The sequence below is a fragment of the Nicotiana sylvestris genome, chromosome 8 (assembly GCF_000393655.2).
Source record: "Nicotiana sylvestris chromosome 8, ASM39365v2, whole genome shotgun sequence".
In the NCBI taxonomy this organism is placed as follows: domain Eukaryota; kingdom Viridiplantae; phylum Streptophyta; class Magnoliopsida; order Solanales; family Solanaceae; genus Nicotiana; species Nicotiana sylvestris.
The window spans coordinates 87519866-87526216 of NC_091064.1; positions in this window are offsets into that span (position 1 = coordinate 87519866).

Consider the following 6351-nt stretch of genomic DNA (forward strand, 5'->3'; position numbering starts at 1 on the left):
TATCTTTTGTTTTTCTCCTGTAGCCTTCTCTGGTTCTTCTCCCCCTTTTTCTCTGAAGGAGAGAAGCCCCCTTTTCTTATTATCTTCCCTCTATATATATAGTGAGTATTCCCTTTTATCCAACAGTTCTTAGCCAGAATACCTTAATCTGTTGACCGTACGTTGGGTCGTTCCCCTTGAATGTCACAACATATACTTCGCCGTACAAGCTTTCTGATAGTTCGATCCCGGCAGCAGTCGAGATACTTGTTACTATGATGTCTTATGAATACAACCATGGCTTAGTTAACTCCTCGCCATTCCTTTTAATGCTAATCCATGTGTGGTCAGATTTCGACCCATATAGTTAGTTCCTCCGCCTATTGAGGTCACCTCTTGGCGAGCTCGATGGGCAGACTCTGCTGATTCGAGAAGGAGAGATCTGAATGCTTTGTGCTAGAGACGAGCACCTCATGGCGAGGTGGTGACATAACGTTTTGAGAACTACATCAGACCGTCACGTCAATTTAGAATGTCTTTAATATTTCCTATGTGTCATTATATCACTCGTTTTCTATGCATTACGTCGTTTCCCGTGCCCTTTCCGTTTTCTAACTCGCGACATTTGGTTTTCCCGCTTAGGGCATTTACATCCTTATAGATAGGGGAGAATCTCTCATTTAAATGTTACGCTTCTTAATCTCTCAAGAGGGAACCTTGCAACTCTTCTTCTTCTCCTTCGGTTTCTCATATTTCTCCTTCTGTTAGGATTTGCTGTGAATTCTACCTTTTTCCATTATCATTCTCATTTCTTTTGATCAAAGAAAAATGGCCAGTGCTTTTTCCCACTCTGATAGAGCTGTTGATGCTCCAGTGCCAGAAAATGACGTACCCCTGCTCAGAGAGGGAGTGGAAATGGCGGAAGACGAGGGTCTTCCGATGGTAGTTGAGGTGGTTCCCCGCCCAGGGAAGGCGAGGACCAACTTTAATAGCCATGCCGGAGATGATCCGGAACCTGTTTTTTCTATGATGGATGATGCGGCGCTCAAAGCCAAATGGGGGATCCCTGATCACATTGAATTGGTTCCGGTGGATCATGACATAGTGCATATATACCGTGCGGGCTACTGCGCATTTTATGTGTATCCCTTTGTCATCGGGTACATGCTCCCCCTACCTTCCCTGGTGGTGGATTTCTACCGCTTCTATGAGGTATGCCCGACTCAACTTTCTCTGTACGCGTACAAACGTTTCCTTATGCTCATCAAGTATGTGGAGCTGGCCGGCTGAGGGATTTATCTACGACATATGCTTCACCTCTTCGTCCCCCATTCTCTTAGGGGTACGATGATTCACATGCGCCACCGAGGAGCAAGGAGTTTGGTGGTGAAGATGGACGACAAGGAAAATCGCCGCTTTTGGGAGAGCTTCTTCTACGTTCGAATAGAGCACATCGTGTCGAATCCGGCGGGGTTTCCTAAGACGTAAAATTTTGCCCGTAGGTTTCCCTCTTTTTACTTTATGCATTTTTTCTTAAGATGGTCGTCGGTCATCTCCCTTTAATGACCTCATTGAGGGTTTGTTTTTGTTTTTGTAGCTGAACGAGTACCTCCTCCGCTAGTTGCCGATATTCGCAAGTGGGTGAGTGCGATTCTCCCCCATACGATGGGTATTCGCGAATGGGCACCTTTCCATGAGAAGTTTGGGTGCAAGCCTCTTGTTGGTAAGTCGGCTCGTCGTGGTCTTCTGTTCTTTGCTCCAAGGTTTCTTTTATCTTATCTTTGTTTGATTGAATCTCCTCATTGGCAGGTCAGAGTGAGGTGAGAAGGAAGAGGGCTCCTGCGCTAGCTTTTCGCCGATCGACTTCCTCTTCCCGACTCGTTCCAAGGGCAACTACGAGTGAGAGAACCCAAAGTTTGGTTACACGGCAGTCCACGTCCGCGACTGGGCCTGTTCGTTTGGAGGTTGCTCCTCGGTAAGGTACTCCGGTTTTCGCAGTCCATTCAACAGACGAGCCTTCTCGCAACAGTGGCAAAGAGGCACCGACAAATAGGCAGAGGTTGTTAGAGGGAGCGTCTTTGGTTGAGACGTCCTCGAGGGGCGACCCTACTTTGGTGGTACCTGAAGCTGGCGATGACACCGACCATGGTGCGGAGGCAATGTCTATTTCAGTTGCGGAGGAGACCACCGTGGCAGGAGGACAGATCTCGGGGGCTGCCACAATTGTTCCGAGCGGTCCATCATCATCTCGGCAGAACCATGCCCCCTCTTCGTCTAATGAGAGGGGGAAGGGCATAGTGGTGAATGATTATGAATTGGATTCCGACATCGACCCTGAGGATATGAGGATGTTCGATGAGGGCTTTACCAGGGTCGATGTAAGGGCGTAAGGTCCTTCTCGTGTGCTCGAGATTCCTTCGGATTTTAACCTCTTGGAGGACACGGTGGAGTTGGTGCCTCTTCTATTTCTGGCATCGAAAGTTAGTCTTTTCGGGAGATCAATGATTCCGCTTTGTCCCGTGGTATGGCCAAGATGGCCTTGAGGATGGGTTTCTTTTTGCCATTTTTTTTATTTTGTGCTATTTTGCCTTCACTGATTCCTCCCCTCTTTTTCTTCCTTCCCTTTTTTTGTAGACTAACATGCTGAATATTGAGAGTGCTTGTAGGGCTGAGACTATGGCCAAAGTTTTTCTGAAAATGGCCACAAAGTATCGCCGGTACCGCTATAAGTGTCGTGAGATGCACGCGCAACTTAGGGTGGGCGGTAATAGTCAGTCCGTTAGGGAAGAGTTGGAGATAAGAGACGAGGAACTGATGCGGTCTATCCGCAGATGCAGCGAGCTCGAGGAGTTACTCCATGCCAAAGACGAGGAGCTCTAAATGGCCAAAAGGGTCGCGACGGAGTGTGAAGACCTTCATGCAAAGGTGCTGTCTTTGCGAGTCGAACTTGAACAAAACGCCACCAGGGTCGCCGATTTAAGTGCAGAATGGATTGAGAAGGTGGTCGAGCTAGAAAAGAAGGTGATAGAGTTGGAGAAAGTCAAGGGTCTTGGGTGTCGGCTTTAGCGAGGGCGGCAGCACTAGAAGACACTATCTGCGTCCTCAAGTCTGAGCAAGAATCTGAGAGGGCGACGACCACAATGAGGGAGGCGCATCTTGAGGAGCGGATTGGTGAAATTGATTGGGAAGCTTCGAGCCTGGGAGACTAGGTCGCGGCTCTTGGGGCCGAGAAGGCAACTGTTGGCTCAGACTATCCCTCAAGAATCTGCCTCTGCTACTATCCCCCGCCGTTTGTATGAGCTATGGGTCCATGCTGAGACCAAAGAGATATATACAAGGGTTTGTCGGAGGGGGGAGTGTTCCTGAGGCCTCTTTTGAAGATGTTCGGGCGGAGGCATGCGAGGCTCGTCTTGCCTACGGCTACAACCCTGTCACATCGAAGGCCGGTGAGGGTGCTGAGGTTGAAGATGGACTTCTTTCTGACGACGATGTTGAGGAGAACGACGGTGGAGATGATGCCGAGTGAAATAATTTCTTGCAGCTTTTGTATTTAGTTTTTTTATTGTTGTTTGTTTTCATCTTTTTCTTTGGGGGGGCGCTTTTGGCCTTTTGTAAGGTGCAGCTGTTGCGCGTGTACATATTATGAATAAAATAGTCGCTTTGCCTTGGATTACATATCTTTTGAGTCTTTCTCCCCCCTTTTTTTAAGAAAAGATCTTCGGACTTCATCGTAAAGAGCCCCTAATTTTTAATTAGGAATTTGAGTGAGGTCGAATGTAAAGTAACTTGAGCGAGGTCGAATGTGAAGTAATTCGAGTGAGGTCGAATGTGAAGTAATTCGAGCGAGGTGGAATGTGAAGTAATTCGAGTGAGGTCAAATGTAAAGTAATTCGAGCGAGGTCGAATGTAAAATAATTCGAGCGAGGTTGACTGTAAAATAATTCGAGCGAGGTTGAATGTGAAGTAATTCGAGTGAGGTTGATTGTAAAGTAATTCGAGCAAGGTTGAATGTAAAGTAATTCGAGTGAGGTCGAATGTAAAATAATTCGAGCAAGGTCAAATGTGAAGTACTTCGAGCTAGGTCGATTGTAAAGTAATTCGAGCGAGGTCGAATGTAGTTTGTAAAATGACTTGGTGGAGTTGTGCAAGGATGCTGCTTTGTTTTTATCATACAATGGAGAATATTACATGTTTCTCCTTTGTTTCATTCATACATTGGAGAAGTTTTAGTCCACCTAGTCCCTTCATCGCTCGTCCTGGAGAAGTAGTCGATAGGTAGGGCGATGAATTATACTCTAAATTAGTTCACTTGATCCGAGCGAGATTAGATCTCCTTTTGTGAGTCCGAATGAAGTCTCTTTTGATCCGCAAATTTGAATGAGGTTGACTTCTAATTTACCATTTTAGGCGAAATCAGTTTTAACTTATATATTTGAGCGAGGTCGAATTTAGACTTCCGTTTGATGATGGTTGATGGTCGTAAGGGTGTAAATTCGAGCGAGGTCGAATTTAGACTCCCGTTTGGCGATGGCCAATGGCTGTAAGGGTGTAAATTTGAGCGGGGTAGAATTTAGACTTCGAGCGAGGTCGAATTTAGACTTTCTTTAGATGATGGTCGATGGCCGTAAGGGTGTAAATTCGAGCGAGGTCGAATTTAGACTTCCGTTTGGCGATGGACGATGACCACAAGAGTGTAAATTCGAGTGTGGTCGAATTTAGACTTTCGTTTGGCGATGGACAACGGCCATAAGGGTGTAAATTTGAGCGAAGTCGAATTTAGACTTTCATTTGGTGATGGTTAATGGTTGTAAGGGTGTAAATTCGAGCGAGGTCTAATTTAGAATGTCGTTTGACGATTTGTGGGTTTGGCGTGATGGTGAGATTTGCCTGTTGCATTACTTTTCTTGGAGAACATTACTCGCTGCTTCATTGTTTTGTGCATGCGTTGATAGGGTCCAACCCCACTCCACTACAGAGTGGGAAGAGCGGTCGATGTAGCTTTTGCCCGAAAAGGTCGGGATCGAATCCACATGGAGCTAGAATGTTTGGGAATTGGTTATCCCCAAACATGCGTTGATGATTCACTAATCTAGATTATCACTAATGATGCTGAAATTAAGCTAAGTATGATATTGTTTTGTAAAGTTTTCTTAATTTATGGAAAGGCACTAGGGAAATGACTTTCCCCTAGGTGAATACTTGAAGGGTTTTAAAGCCTAAGGCAAAGTTGTTATGTTTGGGATTGCGATATAGCCAATGCATGAAACTAGTCACTCTATACCTCTCGGTAGCTTGAGTGACTTTGCCCTAATTGGCTTTCTCAAGACCAATTGTGTGTCAAAATTGTGCAAACAATATAGGCTCAAGTCGGGTATTACTATTTCTAGGTTTAACCCTTTAATTGGGGATATCAATCTCTTGAATACACCCCAATTCCTTGTTGGCCTGATTTTCCTAGACTCAAGCTCTCTTTCTCAAGAAGAGCCCAAGTCAAAAAGGCACAAATTAGTATTTGCAACCACTAATTCAACATAAAAAACATGAATCAAGCCAAATATCAACCACCCATAAAAATCTAAGCCCTAAAACAAAAGACCCATCAAATACTTACATTAGGGTTGAACCACAACCCTAGCTAATGGGTCTAGCTACTCATAATAATGGAAGAAATCAGATATTGAGATGAAGAATAACCCATAAAATATAATTACAAGCTAAAAGTCGAAGATTCAATGTTAAACAAGCTACAAAATTACTCAAAATAGCTAAAAATGTCGTTCACATGCTCAACTACAGATAAGATGACCTAAAAATCTGAAAAAGAAGTATTTATACAAGGCTGATTTTCTGGACAAAAATGCCCCTAAAGGAGGTACCGCGGACCGCAGAAAATGGACTGCGGCCACGATGAGGCTTTTTGGCTTCAAATCTTGTTCTCTGAATCTGGCCAACGCGTACTACAATAAATGGACCGCGACCGCGATGGCTTCACCGCTGCCGCATAAAATCAAACGCGGTCAACGGTGTTTTGAAAACTTCCAAACTTAAGGTTCTCTGAATCTCTTCTCTGTGGACTGCAACAAATAGACCGTGGACGCGATGAGGCTACCGCGGCCGTGTAGAATCAACCACGGGTCGTGTTGTTTGAAATTCTAGGATTGCATCTTTTCTGATCTTTACCACTGCGGACCGCAATAAAAGAACCTCGGTCGCTGTGGGTCTATTGCAGTCGCGATGGATTTACTACTGTAGCGGTGCTTTGACTTGTTCTTGGCACTTGTGCAGGTTTCACTCCTTTTTGATTTGATTTTGACTTCCTTGTCAATTTTTGACCAAACACTACAAACAAGTACAACATGTAAGCTTTCAGGA